The sequence below is a fragment of the Rhinolophus sinicus genome, linkage group LG05 (genome assembly GCF_036562045.2).
Source record: "Rhinolophus sinicus isolate RSC01 linkage group LG05, ASM3656204v1, whole genome shotgun sequence".
NCBI classification, from domain to species: Eukaryota; Metazoa; Chordata; class Mammalia; order Chiroptera; family Rhinolophidae; genus Rhinolophus; species Rhinolophus sinicus.
The window spans coordinates 23,382,100-23,400,510 of record NC_133755.1 but is presented as its reverse complement, the minus strand read 5'-3'; positions in this window follow the sequence as shown (position 1 = coordinate 23,400,510).

Genomic DNA, 18,411 nt, shown 5'->3' with positions numbered 1-18,411 from the left:
TTTAGAAAGAAACATTCTATAAAGAATGATTGTTTTATCTGAATATTCATTAACTAAAACAAAGAATTGGGCATTTTTCAGTCAAGATATCTCTAATTGATTGTAAAAATCGAGGCAACTCATCTAATTGTAGTTTACCTACTATGAGATGATTGTTACAATGGTTATTACAAAGCAAGGCAAATTAATTAGGGAACATTGAAATATCTAATATTGTTGAGGTTATAGAGCAACAGTAACATTCCTTCATTGCTGTGGGAATGTAGATTGGTACAACTACTTTGGAAGACAATTTAGGCGTTTCTTATAAAACTGTACATGTTCTTACCATATAATCCAGCAATCATGCTTCTTGCTATTTACCCAAAGAAGAGGGTTACTTATGTCCACTCAAAAACCTGCATGTAAATGTTTATAGCAACTTTATTCATAATTGCCAAAACTTGGAATTAACGAAGATGTCCTTCAGTAAATAGATGAATGGATAAATACACTGTGGTACGTCCAGACAAAATGGCATATTATTCAGAGCTAAAAAGCAAATGAGCTACCAAGCCATGAAAATACTTGGAGGAATCTTAAATGCTTGTTACTCAGTGAAGAAGCCAGTCTGTAAGGGCTACATATTGTATGATTCTTTATCATAACAGAATTGACCCAGGGGAGGTATTGCTCTTTCCAAATAACACCAAGCATTATCAACAGAGGTAGAATTAGACATTGTATGCCAGTGTAACACTGCTGAGACTTTACTAAGGACTCAATCTTTCCCCAAATTTTGACCTGCCACTGTGAGAGTTCTTTGTAGATCCCTTGACCCTGGAGTAGGGGCATTTGATTGGCAAATCCAAAGGCATATGCTCAGCCTAGAGGGTGTGATATAAATTTGTAGTGTTTGTTTCAGCTATGCTCTACTGGCAGTCAGGTTTGAAATAAAAAACTAAAAAACAAAAATGCATATCCCCAGAGGCTTAGCTATTATTTCATCAGAAAGCCACAATCCAGAACCAACTGCTAAAATACTTTGTAACATGTTTACCAAGTAACGTACTAATATGAAATAGCAAGAGATTTTCTTTTGAGATTCTGAACATAACAAAACTGTTACTCTCATATCTCTTCAATATTATAACCAGAGAACTTGTCAGTGAAAAGTAAAAGGGAATAATGTAAAAAGGAATAAAATAGTTAAAGATTCGAGAGGAAATAAATAAAACCATTATTACTTGTAGATAAGATTGTGGTACATAGGAAATCTTAAGAATCAACAGATAAATCATTAGAATAATAAAGTTAGTCAAATTTATTCCATGAAAATAAGTGTACAGAAATCATTAATTTCTGAATATTATTAACTATCACACAGAAAAAATGTATAAAATCACCAAAATAATGAGGTACCAAGAATAAACCTAGGAAAATTTGCATAAGATTTTTGGCAAACATAGAAAACATGGACAGATATATTGTGTTTATGGATTGGTGGATTGGATGCATTAATACTATAGATGTCAATTGTAAATGTAATAATAAGAGTCTACCAATTTAAATGTTAATCTCATCTAAAAACACCCTCACAGACACACCAAGAAAATGTTTAACCAAATATCTGAGCACTCCATGGCCTATTCAAGTTGACACATAAAATTAACCATTATACTCTTAGTAGCTTACGTCTTCCCGTATGTTCCTTTGTGATCATATTTCTCTGCCTAACCTGAAGAGAAAACCACTATCAGATTTTAAAAATAATTTTGCCTGTTTACTAACTCCAGAAGCATATGTAGGGAATCTTCATCACCTTTTTTCTGCTGGGGTCTCTAATAACAATCTGCCTTTGAAATTTAATACGAAAATTGCTATCCCCCAAATAAAACTCTCCCCTAGTAGTTAAACTTTCAGTTCTCACCAGTTATTTTCACCAAGTTTTCTATTTTTCACTTTCATTTTTTATCTCCAGTAATTGAAGTAGTTCTTGCAAAACATTCATATGTGAATATTTGCTCCTTTACAGGTTTCCCCTTATATTTAAACATGGGTGGGAAAAGAAAATAGAAAGTCTTCAAAAGATATAGTTTATTTTTCCCTTAAGATAAGACTAAAGTTTGTGAGAGGAATATATGTTTGATGCATTACTTGGCTGGATAAATACAGCTCAGCTGGTACATCTGCCACACATCTTGAAAGCTCAGTGGGCAAAAGCACCTCTCCATTGTTATAGTGGCCTCATAGCATCTTTAAACTTCTTGTAGTTTGTGCAACTTTTTGTTTGTAATATATTCCTGGAGAGAAGATATATGGCTTCCATCATGTTCTGAAGGGCACCCTAGAACCATCATAATGGATTGCTAATCCAATTTTTGAAGGAATGTAGATGGTGCTAGTTATTTTATACTATTTTTAAATATTAGAATTACCAATAGAATAGTAGATTAGGGTTGATAATTGGAGAAAGATAAAAGTGCCAATTATAGGGACATGAGAAATCCTGTTTGAATATCTATACCTCAGAAGTGATCACAGTGCACGTGATGCACTCTTGTGAGATGTGTGTATAACTAATCTAGATCATCGTATGTTTGGTTTGAATGTGAAAATTAGTAGAGACTATAAAAGACGGCTAATTTTGTGTCATTTATATTATTTCTTGGGTCACAGAATAGATGATCACACAGATTGAAAAAACAAATGCTTCAAATTGCTAAATGGTCTCTTTGTTACCTGACATATGTCATGTGGTTTCCCAGAGTGCCACTTTTCTTCCCAAAACAATGCTAAAGCACAAAAATAATTGCATCAGTAATTGGAAATGCACATTACATCTTCTTTGTTTAATGAATATCAAGACATGGTTAAATGACACAAAATATGTAGTAGAAGGGCTTTGTAAAGTATATAGTTCTATAAAAATCAAAGTATTATAGTTTATTTTTATGATTTTCAAACTGTTCTTGCCAGTGAATTACATTTTTATATACAAACTATAATAAAATATCAGTTTCAATAAAATGTACTTGTTTCTAAAAGCATACTGAAAATAATATCACATCCTATTTTTCATCAATGTATGGGAAGATAAATGTGTTTAAATCAGGTAAAAATAGTAAAAACATATATATTCTTATGCATGTATTATATATTTATATCTATATATAATCATTAGTAATGAATTATAATATCCCTACATAAGTGTATAGGCTCTAAATAATACTTTTAATTACAAGGGTACTGAAAATTATGGAATACTCTGTTAGTAAGAATTAATAATACTAGGTACTTTACTTAATCAGAGTACCCAGTTATTTGAGAGATAACTAAATATTTTTAAAGAATTAGCATTAAATAAAATGCACGTCATTCTAAAAATATACTGCAAATTATTTTTCGGGGGGATAACTGAAAACATTATTATATCAATGCTTCATATTAACTGTATTTGTGTATGCAAATTTATCCTGTCTTTAAGGTAATGGTTCCCTACTCCAGAATGCAGAAGATTAGCCTATATGTTACATGTTAGACCTAAGATGTATATAGTGATATAAAAACATGTAACTTTAATATTTTTTCTCTTAATTTTCTAAAGATAATACCATTGACATTTTTGTTTTGCCTTGAAATAGTTTTCATTATAGACACTTAAAAGCTTAAAGTGGAAAACCTGTATACATCATATTTTTTATATGATTTGTTTTTTCATTTTGGATGGATCTTAATAATGATGAAGAGTAACTGCCTTTTAATATTAACAAATTGTTCATATTTTATTTAAATGAGAAAATATGTTAAAATGAGACAAATAATTTACGGACTTAATTTCCATGCAAGTTTCAGACCACGGCATTCATTTCATTTTCATATAAGTATATTGTTGAAGAGTAAATCCTGTATAAAAGCTAAAATATGTTTAACTCTATATTTAAATACTATATAACAACTAAAATATATTAACTAAAATATAGTTAATATATTTAAAATAAAACACGATAGTAAGTGAACCAATCGCTAAAGTTTCTGAACACATAATGTTCCAATTTTGTGATTAGAAAGGCAATTTATTATATTTACAAACAGTGATCTCATAGAAGCATCACATATTTATAGAGCTGATTCCAACCCAAACCATACTAATGCCAAAGCTCTTCAGGTCATTAAGATGGAACTAGGAAAGAGTCCATAGTCCAAAGAAAAGATGTATCTACAAGTTCTTTAACATTTAAAAGTTTGAAAGAAGAGGATACTTTAATTGAAGTGGAATCAGATTTTTCTTTAAAACATTCAAATAAACAGGTTCTATACATATATAAGCATGTTTTCACATTCTTTCCTACCTATTGTCGTACGAGAACAATTGCCTCACAAATTTTCTTCAGATATCTGATTGTTTATGGTGGGAGGGCAAGTTTGATACCATCTATTTGGGTACGGGTAGAAGTCGAAGTGCCATTGAAATATTTATTCTTGTGATTCCAGTAGACATAAGATAATTAAATACTCTGTATATGAGACAGAGATGGCAGGAATGGAAAAAAAGGTGAAAATTTTATTTTCATATAAGATAAAAATAGTGAAATAGATTGTCACAAAAATTCATAGTTAGAAACTTAGATAATTAATAATGTTTTTGTAAATTAAATAACAAAATATTATTAGTCCTGTAACATTTAAAACATCTTTGTTATGAAAATAAAATATACAGATATTAAATATTAAAGTAATAGTGAATTTTCATTTTTGCAAGGGAAGGTTTAATGATAAAAATAAGAATGAAAAAATAGTAACTATATAGAAAGATACATAGAGAATAAATTAGCTAAATTTTGACAAAGGCGTAAAATGTGTACTCTGAGCAATCTGCTATCTTAAGCATGTGAGAATTTTTGAATTCTGATGTCTTTCTCCAGTACTTCCTAATCATATTCCAAAATAATTTTTAAATAAATGTTTTGAAAATTAATAAGTTATATACACAGTGTAAAATTGGGAAGAATTTTAAAGCATATTTATTGTCGAAGTCCACAACTTTCTATAACACTTTCTTCCTTTTTAATGGTGTTAAATTTTCCAACTATCACTTTCTTCTCATCAGAGTGTCATTTTAATTTGATTATCTCTAAACATGTTCTCCTAGCAATAGCATTTCTCAGATAGTTTGTTTACACATGTGTTTGTGCTATGTGTGTATGTATGTGTACTCTGATAATAGGTAAAGGCAGTACATCTCATCCCCAAAGTATTGTTTTTTTTTAAAGACGGGATCAAATCTTAAGGTCTAAAATGATAAAATACTAAGGATTGTTTAGGCATCCTCTAGAAAATGGGAAAGCAAGTAGGATGAAATGTTGGCATCAGGGCCCTCTTTGCACCTGAAATTGAATCATGTAGTAATTAACTGCTGTGCTCAGACATCTCAGGTCAGCAGAGATTTAATTCCTAGCATTTCACATTCGGTATTGAGTTTAATTAGCCAAACAAAACTATTCCCAAATATAATCACTGTGCATCAACTTTATTCAGACTAATACAAATTTTTTAAAAATATGCTGACACTTAGGATTATATTTCAAAAAAACCAAGAATGGTCCCAGTAGCTCTTTATTTTAAATAATGCCACTTAATTCTCAAGTGCAGCCAGAGTTGCAATCTGCTAGTTCTCTTCCTGCTTTGAGCTTTTAGTCCCGGTGTTGTGTGGGCTCTAATTGATTGGCGTTATCACCATAAAACCTTTCAGATTCATGGTGTGCCATCTTTAAAATTGCTCTTTCAATAATACTGCAGTTTTACTTTGCTTGATCACAATTTTTATGGAGCCTAATCAGCTTAAATTTTTTTTTACTATTTGCAGAATTTAAATTCATCCTTAAATCATAAAGACTTGTTATCCTTGTAGATATAAAAAGGACACAGCAATCCCCAAGAGCACTTATGAAACTATTCTGCATAAAGATAGCATGGTTTAAAGGTAACTGTTTGAAATGGACCAGTACTTTAGGAAATATTCAAGTTTTAATACATTTTAAAGTAGTTTCATTATTTTGTAATAATGACTAATGCTATAAATAAGGAATTATAAATCATAATTGCTTTCAAACATTTCTAGTAATAGTAGCGATAGTTTGTATCTTAAAAGTCAGCAGTTCAATTCTCCTAAATTGGAATTGCTGAGATTTAATCTAGATTGAGTACATGTTTACTGTTGTACTTTTTTTCTTAAATTAAAACCTTAAAATACATTGGAGCATATGATATTTCAAGGGACATGGTTATCGTACATAAAATAATGTATTCAATAACTTTACAGCATTATGGTTAAGTAAAAGTATTTTTTATCTCATGTGAAAATGGTCTTTAAAGGATTTATCTCTTTCTAAATTATTTTCTCAGTGAACTCTTTAAAGAAATATCAGGTTTTTTTGTGTGTTTTTTTTTGGTTTTCTTTTTTTTTAATGTTTGCAATATTTAGAAGTATTATACTTTTCAATTGTAATACATTGACAGGAAGCAACCATAGGCAACTATCTACATAAAATTATTAAGCTCTTCATAAGGCTAAATACATACACTTCTGTTAGAAGCAAAATAGCCACACATATCAGGAGCAGAAGAAACATCTCACAATGGAGCATCTCTTAGTGGAGAAGCTAAGGAGGGGTAGGTGGCCATCTGGCCATGAGCTTTTCTTTGTTGGGAGTTTTTTGATTACTCATTTAATCACCTCATTCGTGCATGTCTATGACTATGAATGACAACCACACGAAAAATGTTGAACATCATCATTTATTAGAAAAATGCAAATTAAAACTAAATTAGACATTATAACACATGCATTTGAATGGCTAAAATTAAAAATCCAAAACAAAACCAACAGCACTGAAATTACAAAGTCTTGATATGTACATACAGAAAAGAGAATGCTCATATTTGCTGATAGGAATACGATACCCTTCAGGCACTTAGGACTGGCAATTTCTTATACAGTCAAACATACATTTACCATTCTACCCAATAACTTCACTTCTAGATTTCTCCCTGAAAGCAGTGAAAATTTATATTCATATAATTCCTATATACATCTGTTCGTAGCAGCTTTATATATGATCTCTCCAAACTGGAAATGACCTAAATATTCTTCAACTAGTAAAAATCTAAATAACCTTTGGTACTTCAAAGCACAAAATAGTATCCAAGAATAAAAAAGAAAGCAACTACTTATACACGCAGTGTCATGAATGAATCACAAATGCATTATGCTAAGTGAATGAAGACATATTTATACTGTATACTGAATACTATATAGTATATGATTCCATTTATGGGACATTCTGGAAAAGCCAAAACTTTTGAGACAGAAGACAGCTCAGTGTCTGGGATTTGTGAAAAGGATTAAAGGAAGTTTGTGGGGGTGATAGAATTTCTCATTATTCTGACCATGACAGTGGATGAAAAACTATGTGTATTTCTCATTACTCATATCTGTGCATAAAATTGAATTTTGCTTTATGTTCATTGGACCTTAGTAAACTTGTCTTAAAATAACTGCCAAAACTTTGTAGTGAAATTTATTCTCATTGTTTGGTATACTGTTAAATTTTTCATAAAGAAGATCTTAAATCTTATATTTTATGTATCTTGTCAGAAATAGAACTCTATTGTTTTTATTGTTTATTTTTGACGTTGAAAATTAAAAGTTAGAAAATTACAGTGATTTTATACCCGTTCATCTACTGAGATATTAGAATGATTAATACTTTTTTCATTCAGTGTGTTACTGAGCAATGAACATATGAGTTGGACATAAAATCAACTGTTTCTCATCTTAACTCTGCCACAATATGTATAAAACTCAATAGTGATGTTGTAAGACTTACTTATGTCCATGTATTGAAAGCACTTGTCACTTAGTGGGCACTTCTTAGGTACTTAGTAATAATTAAATCCCCTCTACTGTAAATTAGGCAAATGAAGGTGCTTCAGTATTTTACCCCAAGATCACAGTTAGTAGTTAGTGAATGGGAGCCTAAATTCAGGTTTCTGGCACCACATTCCATAAAATCTACACAAACAATATTTGTCTTAACGTGTTATTATGAACAATGTTGATGTTTCATTGAAAAATGGTGCCTTCTATGAAACAGACTATGAGACACATCTAAATAAAAGCTCACTAAATGAGTAATCGTTGCAATTAAAATAAAAAATAGAAGCAAGAAAATTAGAAGAAAACTATTTGATTTTTAAAAGTATTTCTTACATTTTGTGATATCAATAATAAAACTAGGTTATTATTACTCAAGTTATTTTGTATAGACCACTTTATAAAATGAACTGGTTATTTCTTTGGTAATTTTTTTCTAATACTGCCTTTATAATATAATGAGCATTAATAATAGCATACCAATAATGTAATAATACTTGAATATCTTAGTATTTTAACAGGGCAGAAAGGACATCATTAACATTTTCCTAAATGCTTTGTTTTATGGAGCTTAACAAAAACTCTAATATAAATATAGTGCTGTATAATTTACAAACTGCTTCTTACAAGTATATTACAAGAAATTAACCTTAAATAATATTGGTCAATTAGCTCTATAAAATAAGTTATTATTATTATTTCCTATACTTAGTTGAAGATATATTAAACAATCTACTCAAAGAATTGGAATGGCAGCTTCTCATGAAACTGGGGCTATGGAAGAGTTGCCCTGTCCATGTAAATGGCTGTAAAAGTTTCACTCCTTAGCCCACGAATGCAGCAAGAAAGATTATCTCTTCTTAGGCTTTTATACATGGTGGAAGTGGCTTCTGCAAAATTGAAATGCTTGCCTCTCATGCATGTGGCATCCAAATTTACTCCGTCCTAGTGATTGAGTAGTCTGAAACTGAGAAATGAAACACTGATACTATACTGATGAAAACACGAGGGTGGTAATTAGAAGCTAATGTAAACCGACTTTTTGAAGAAATTTGCACATACCAGATCAGGGTGGAGAATTGACAATAAAAAGTATAACCTATAAGAAGACTCACAGGATGAAAAAATAAACATAAATATTTTTAAAATGGATGTATTTCTAGAAATGAAAAATTCTGTGAAATTAAAATTATGACAGATGAGTTAAACATTGGATTATACACAGATGAAGAGCTAATTAATGACATGGAAAATAGATCTGAGGAATGAGGCACAGAGACCTGTGGAAATGAGATTAGAAGACATGGGGAATTGAATAAGATATTCCAAAAGATAACTAATGGGAGTTACAGAATGTATTAGAATTGCTTCAGGAGACAATAATCAAAGAGACAATGTTAGATGATCTCAAAGAATTGAAAACTTGTACAAAGTACATACCTGGAAACTTTTAATAGAAGTGCAGAACACCAAAGAAAAAGAATAATCTTAAAAATAATTGGAGAAAAACAAATACTGCAATAATTGAGATGACAGTGGACTTCTTGCCCATCAAGTACTGTAAGAAAAAAGCACAAAGTATTGACAGGAAATCATTCCCGTCCAAAAATTCTTCACACCCTAAATTATCACTGAGGAGCAAAAGCAAAGTTAAACCTTTTCCAAAAAAAACAAAGAAACACTATGATACATTTATTAAGACTAATAATCATCCAGAATAAAGTGAGGTAAAATAGTGGGGAGCAAATACATTGCTAATCCATGTATGATAAATCTAAATTACAGTTGACTTTTAAGATAATATAAATGATGACTAATTGTGAGGATTGAGTAAAATGAGGTAAAAACTTAAATACTATGAAAATATCTTGGAGAATGGCACCTGTTGGTGATCAATGTTCCTTATACTTGTGAGGATCATTAAACACTTTAAACCTCATAAATCAAGTATATTAACACTGAATAATTAATCAAATAATTAAAATACATCATATACATCATGAATTAATAGAAAAATAAAGGAAATGGAAAAATGAGCTATGAAGAACTCAATAAATCCAAGAATTTAAGGGAAAAGGAAAAATATAGCTGATACAATGCTTTCAGCATAGTCTGAAATTTTTTAAAAAGGTGTTTTATTCTAATATTTTAATAACTGATAAGAAACAATAATTCATTAGTTCCAAAAACATTGGCACTTAAAAATGTAAAATATTAAATACATTTGTTTTTCAATGTAATGGAGCCTACATTATTGAGAATGTGGGGTAATGCATACAGGGCCATTTTATGAGGGAAAATATACATAATGTTTGGATAAGTTATAACTTCTCAATTTGGAAATATTCCAAATATAAAATGTTGGTTTGGGTAGAGCCTATCACACTGTACTTCAAATATGTTTTGCTTTTTCCGGCAGAAACTGGTAGTAGAGAGAATTATTTTCTTGAAATTAAGGATTATTTTTCTGTTATCACCGTACCTCCTACATAACCTAGTAAACTATCTTTAATATAGCAGGGGCTTTAATAATATTGGCTGGAGCCCTGAAACAGCATTTATTGTCTTACTTAGGGTGAAATGACAACCATTGTCTGGGTGGTTTGGCTTCTTTTGCTGAATTATGTCTCTAAGAGAGCAGATTGGAGGATGTAGGTATTAAAAACAGCTTGAAGATTGACCTGAACATATTTCACAATTATTAAGAGCAAGGAGTTTGTTTGTTTCAGTATATATCAAGTTCTAGGAAGCAATTAGTTCACATGAAATCTTTAACCTAGAAGTTGCTTTGCAGACCATCTGAAATTCCATACTCAAACTTGACTTTTCATTATATTCTTAATGCCTTATGTTGAATTGCTAATGTTGTTCATCTAGACTGAGTTACAGAGTATATTCCAATAACACATTAGTTTAAATTAAATTTACTAATATAACAACAACAGAAGAATGGTCAATTCTAATGTAGCCTAGAAAACAATCAAAACAGGTGGTGGAGTCTTTGGTTTGGGTGGAGTAGAAGCTACAGGGTCAAGTGTCCCCTAGGAAATGCAACATGACAGGGATGTCAAAGAATGGAATGGGCCTTGAGTATATTTATGAGATATGTTCACTGACGTTTCTTAAGAAGGTCCTAAAGTCAGTGCATAACAAGTATTTCATGTCTACCTTTTAATGCGATTTTCCCATTTAAAATTATTTTATTATCTTTTTATTTAGGACAGCACATATGCATTTAATAATACGTATGGAGAATAATACATATAAAAATAATGTGTATGAAGGAACTACTATGTTTAGAAGTTGTGTCAAGGATAGTGGGGTTACAAAAATGAAAGAGATGCAATTCCTATCTTTAAGCCATCTTCCTCTAAGGATACTGCAAATAGTAATTACAAAATATATAATAGAAACAATCGAAGGTTATAAGAAAATGCCGATGACTAGAGAGAAATGGAGATTACAGTGCAATAGAGATAAATGCAATAATTTTAAGTAAAATTGATGGTAGTGCATCATTGGATCACGTGGTGGAGATAAATAGTGGAGGTGAATAGTGGCAAGAAGCAAGTTTGTCGAATTCAAAGGTGGTGTATATATGCATTCCCTGTGTATTATTAATGGGACTGACAATGACACTAAAGATAATCTCAGGAATAGACCCGAGTTAGGTAGGAGAGAGAAGTAAGATGCTAATGTGACTTTGACAGATGGGACAATCCCTGGATGTATGGTAACTTCGAACCTTAATAATTGCCAGATTTCCATAGCAAATCTAGAAAGCCATAATCCAATTATCTTCCACAGAACACTATATGCATTAAATATAATAGGTCGTGCCTGAAAAATAGGTTCTGTGTTCAACTAAATTTGGGAAACTGTGCAGAAGAGTGGGATTCTTTACTGCAGGGCTTCTCAGAGTCTTTAATTTTGCTCATGTTGAATCTCAAGAAGGATTTGCTGAATATATTACAACATGGAACTTCCCTTTGTAGAATATTTTTAAAATTAATGTTCTGAAGAGCATACTTTGTAAGGCGCATGACTATGTATATTAGACCTGTCTTGGAAATAGTTCTATGCCTAACAATCTTTGATAAATAATACTTTATGCTGAAAAAGGAAATTTCGATGACCAATTTCAATTCATCATTGTAATTTACAGTTGTCTGAAAGCAATTGGAAAGTTTGAATGGCATAATATATTTTTCCAGATGTATAATAGATGATTGTGAAGAAATGTTTCACTATATTGAGTTCACAGTAAGCGGATAATGATTTAGAACTCAAAATCAAATGTACTGCTAAGTAATAAAAATTCTGAAGTGTGAAGATTATATGAAAATGCCAGGCATAGGCAGCTTAGCACAAGCAAGTTTCATTGTCAGTTATACTCAATTAACTGAGAAAGAGGTATAGTGAAGAGAGCACTGGACTTGTATCCAGAAGGCCTGGGTTTCTTGCCCAGATCTACCATTAATTTCTCGTGTGTTTTTGCACAAATGAATTAATCTAGCTCAGAATGCATGTAGTTCTTAGAGATAATGTAGTCTAATAACCTGATTCATCTGAATCCACTGAATACATGTTGAGTAAAAGGGACTATTCAGACATTTTAAGTTAAATATTTATTTACCGAATTTTACATCCTTAAGTGGGGTAAAGATTTATAAGATTCTTCTAGGATAAATTAACTAATAGTATTCATCAATCTGCAGGTAGGTTAGCTCAGTGTTTTATCAAAATGCATTACATCTGGCGAGCTTTTAAAAACATCAATGCCTATGATAAAAATAATACTCATTAATTCACAATCTCTATGGAATGAACCCAGACATAAGTATTTTTAAAAACTCATCAGGTTATTCTAAATTTGAGAACTCATCAGGTTATTCACATGAGTTATCATTGTCAGTGATGATTCTTATTTAGTAAAAAGTAGCACTGGCTGACAACAGGTAGAAATTAAATGTCAATTAGTATTTTCTAAAGTAAAACAAACTCCTTATAAAACATGTATTTATGATAGTGGTGGTGTTGGTCATAGTGTTTGTGTGCACGTGTGTGTGCGTATTTATACACATAGAAGCATCTAAAATTTTTTTGAACTGTGATGGTAGGCAGGAGGGAATAACGTATGTAGAGGTAGTGATGTTTCAGCTGACCTCCACTACTTTAATAAGGGGAATTCTAATTCTATATATTCCTTGGCCTAATGTCTACCTTTTTATATTAATATAGCTTCTCTAATCTCTGCTTTTTAATTCACATTGTGTAAACCATTTATATTTCACATGATTATCAATATGTTTGTGTTTAAGGCTTAAGGCTACCATCTCCCTATTCTTTTTTTATTATTATTATTTTAAATTATCCCATATATATGTTATTTTCCATCTTAACTGACCTGGATTAATAATACATTAGTATTTCATTTTACCTTCTGCATTGTCTTAGCAGCTGGACCTCTTGTTTTATTTTTTTTAGGGCTTACTCTAGAGTTTACCATATGTATCATTAATTTATCACATTCTACCTTCAAACAGTACTATAGCTTTTTACACATAAAATAAGAATTTATAAAAAGTATTCCAATTTTACTAACCTCTATCCTTTCTACTATTTTTGTCATACATTTTTACATTTAAAGATTTTATAAATCCTGTAATATATGGTATTATTCTTGCTTAAGCAGTTATTTATTAACAAAATTTAAGAATAAGTAATTTTTTGTATTAACTCATGTTTACCATTATCATAATTGTTCATAAATTCCTATAGACTAAATTTTCCATCTAGAATAATTTTCCATGAGCATCAAATAAAATTTTTTACAATAAATTTTGAACTGCAAATCCACTGGTGATGAGTTATTTAAGATTTCTTTATATTTATTTATTGCCTGAAAATATATTCCTGAAAGACATTTTTGCTAGGTATGGAAATCTGTGTTGACTTTTTGCCCCACTTAAAATATGTCTACGTTGACTGCATCTTGCTTTATTTTTGGTGAGAAGTCAGTGATGTTTCTTTGTACCTTTGTATGTAATGTGGCTCTTTTACACTACTTGCTTTTAAACCTCTTTATAACAGGGTATTATTATATTTGATTCTTGTTTATTTATCTTGCTTTGGGTTCATTGAACTTATTAGATTAGTAGTTTTGTAGTTTCATTTGAAAAAAAATATTTGAAAAATATTTTTGAAAAAATTATTTGCTATTTCTTCAAATATTTTGTAGCCTTCTCTCCTTCCTGGGATTCCAATTACAATTTCATTAGACTGCTTTACTTTTTTTTGTAGGTGTTTAATCTGCTTATTTTTATCTCTCTTTACTTTTGTACTTTAATTTGCATAGTTGCTATGGCACATGGTCAAGTTCACCAATCTTGTCTTCTGTAATATCTAAATTTATATTAAACTCCTGTGAATTTTTTTACCCCGTGATATTTTTATATCTAGAAGTTCCATTTGTTTCCTTTTATAGCTTTCACTTCTACCTTTATTATTTTCATATTTATTGTAGTATTTCAATATATTTATAGTAGCTTTCATAAAGTTTTGTGCTAATTCTATTATGTCATTAGTGGGAGTGTTTCTGTTGATTACTATGTCTCCTACATATGAGTTATAATTCTTCTTTTCATGTCTAGTTATTTTTTTATTATATGCTGAATTTTATGAGGTTACATTATTGAGCATCTAGATTTTATATCTTTTTTTTAATAGTGTTGAGATTTGCTCTAGCTTAATCCTTTTGAGACCTATTTTTAAACTTAATCAGATGTTTAGAGTAGTCTTCTAGGCTTTTTTTCACCTGTTTTTGGGTGGTAATTATTTTTTGGTGCCTGTTTGGAATGATCTGGTTTTTCACAAAACTATTGTTCTCCTTTCGTAAAGAATTTTAAAGTATCCTAATTCAGTGTGAGCTCTTGGTATTTGTAATTTTCTCATTTTTTTCTTTGTCTAGCTTCATGGAGTTTCGTCTTCTTAAATATATGCAGTATTCAATTAAGACTTAAGGAGGCTCCTATGAAGATTTTTGGAGACTTTTGTTTACATTTCTCCAATTCCTTCTGCCTCACTTTTTTTTGAGTTCCAATCTTGCACTTATCAGATCAGTTAAACCATTTACTATTCCATAGTCTGATAAGTTCCTTCAGGTAGGAAGGCATATGGATCATAACACTTACCTCATATTTTCCTTTTATCATTGAATACTGTGCTGCCTGTTGTTTAATATTTAAAAACAGTTATTTCATATATTTTGTCTAATTTTCTAACTGATTCTTGTAGGAGGGGTATTTTTGTACCAATTACTTCATCATAGTGACAAGCATAACTTTGATTATTTTATTTCATGAAATTGTCCATGAGATCTCAGTCCTCAATTCTGGTTGGACATTTAAACCATTTTCTTTTTCTCAGATAAGTCACAGTGAGTCCAAAAGAAATGTAGGGGAAATTTGTTCATGTTTTTTCTAAATTACATTTTTGCATGCTTTCTCACTTTAAATAACATTCTTATGTGTACAATATTCTAATTTACTTTAGGAAGAGCTAATTTAGAATTTACATAGTGACATATTAGTTCTGTCTTTGAATCTTTATCATATATACTTTGTTTTGTGTGTCTTTAATGGGAAAATGTAGTTTCCTGATTATTAAGAGCATCTATGATCATTAATTTTAAAAGGCAAGGGAAAGCAAAGAAGAAAGTAACATGGCTTCAAATATTTCAGTAAATTTAAGATATGCTTTGTTATTTTTTATTTAAACTATATGAAAATAACATATTTAAAAGCCATAGCCAATGTATTTACAAGATTTCAAATGATTTTGCTGTAGCCCCAAGACTGACAAACACTTTAAAAAGGGTTCTTATATATTTTCTCGCTTATAAGTACATTTCCATGTTTTGTTTTTCTTATATACTATGGAGATATAGATCCAATCCATTGTTTTCAAGTTTTTCTTTCTAGATAATTCCTTCTGCATTGTACATGGAATAAGAGAAACTATTGTTTGCTTATTTCTATAAAAATGTATCTGTATTCATTTGCATAACCTAGGTTAATATGGAAAGAAGCTTAAAGAAATTACATCTATTCCTAAATTATAGAATATTAACTAAAGGTTATATTTTAATATTTAACATATTTTTTGAGGAATTATTTTTTTAAATAAGAAATACAGAGTTTCTCTTTGCTAAGATAATCTGGTACTAGTAAATCATGTACTAATGGCAGGAGCACAATTTTTTGTGATGAATGAAGTCAGTGCAGTCTGAAGGGGAAGACAATATGGATTACACTCAACCCAAGCGCCAAAATTATTGCCAAGTGGGATACATTTCTTTTAGGTGCCAGAGTCCTTGCATCTAGAAGAGTAGGATGGAGCATCTTGAGGAGTTCCCTGTTAAGTAAATTTATAAAAGGGAAAGGTTTAGATATTGTCCAGCTGAATAACCTGATCTTACAAGATTATAAAGCTAAAATTTCTCTTAAATATATATGATTACACACTTTCATTTTATATACAAAAATGTTAAATCTCAGAAAATAAAAATAACATTGTGAAGGTCACAGTGCTGGTGAGTCATTAAGCTAGAACATAAGTCTCCAGGTTTCTGGAAATTGTTTTTTTAAACAAAACTAAACAATCAGTGTCAAAGTTTTTGGAAGATATAAATGCCAAAAATTACTGTTATTCCTTCCCTTTCTCCATCCCTTTCTTTCTTATTGTCTGGGAGATTAAGTTACAATTTTGTACAGTATTAACCTTGTCAAAGTACTTTTCCATCAGTTATTTTAGTTGGCATTTTAAACAACCCTATGAGGTAGGATATATACTTTTATCATATTAGATCACTAAGTCCTTATCATGAATCCTGGTCTTTTCCATAACTGTCCATAATTTATTTTAATAATCCTACTGTGTTTAGGGAAATATCCATTATTACATGTCTTGTCTTCTTGACATATATTGGAACTTATATTACCATACTCCCTTGCTGCTAGGCCCTTCCAATAAAATGCACACTAAGAGACTTCTATTTGAAGTAAGATGCATAGGAAGGGAACTGTGCAGAACTTTCATTTTACTGGTATTTGTGGAGGCAGAGACATTCATCTTTGAGGGTCAACAAGGATGCATGGTCTAGTTTCTTACTCAGGAATAGCAGTGGCCCTAGAGGGAACAATCATCTAATTAGATCTCTCCTGCAGCTTAATTCTGTTTCTTCAACTGTTCCCAAATTTGGTGAGCTATCTAATAAACTTTAATAAACCCCTTTCAACTTAAACCAGTCAGAATGGCTTCAATTGTTTGCAACTAACTACAAAATTAAGGACTTGCCTATGGTGACACAATGGCAGAGTTGGAATGAAAAACAAAATTATGGGGATAAGAGTGCTTGTAAAGGTGAGGAAAGAAACATTTTGTAAACTGTACTAGCATTCAATCACTCATCTACTATATCAGTGTCTAGTAATTCATAACATTTTTTTTTATATTTTGTATTTTATTTATGAGTCTTTGGGGTATACAATAATTTCATATTTTTAAGTAGTGACATTTTGCCTTATATTTTTTCATGAATCTTAATATCATTAAATCATTGTCAGAAAGTCGTCTGGCTCCTGGGGGCCACTTTTGAATAGTTTGGTAACTTTTGCAATTGCTTTAATGGTTATTAACATTTCTGGGTTTTAATTCTTTTCCAATCAAATTGTTTTCAATTTTCATTCCATGAATCTATTTTGTCTTCAGTAGAATTACATATGACTCTCTTTTTGTTCAGAAAAGCTTAGAATACTTGTTAGCTAAAAAATAGGAATGTATTGCTCTATCTTTTTGACTGTTTAATCATATTTATCCCTTTATTATATGTAATACTGAATATTTCACAACAACTAAAATGTCAAACAATAGGAAAATGAGTAAAAATATCAGCAACTTCAGGTTGTAGATTATTATACAGCCATGAAAGCAATCATTTTAAGCATGCATAAAGAATGGGGAAATGATCATAATAAGTATTAAAAAGAAATATGGTATTGTGGTTATCATGAAAATTGAAAATGTAGATACAAAAATGCAATCCCAGTTATTCTGTATTTTTACAACTATATCTATATTATCTATTGTCTCTATAATATTTCTATCTATAACATCCAGTTTCAAGTTTTTACAATGGAAAACATGCACGCGCGTGCATGCGCGCACAAACACACACACACACACACACACACAGATACCCACACACACACACACCAACCACCATTACAACAGGTTTCACTTTGGGATCTCTTTAGTGTTTCCTAAAGTTGTATTATAATTAGGTTTGTGCTGTAATATTAAGGCTTCATGAGAGCAAGAAGTTCACCTGTTTTATTTACTTCTGAATCGGATCTGGAGTAGATTTTGTGTTCACTGAACATATTTTTAAATGGAGTACAGTATGTACTCATTGAACACAATTGAAAAATTTTAAT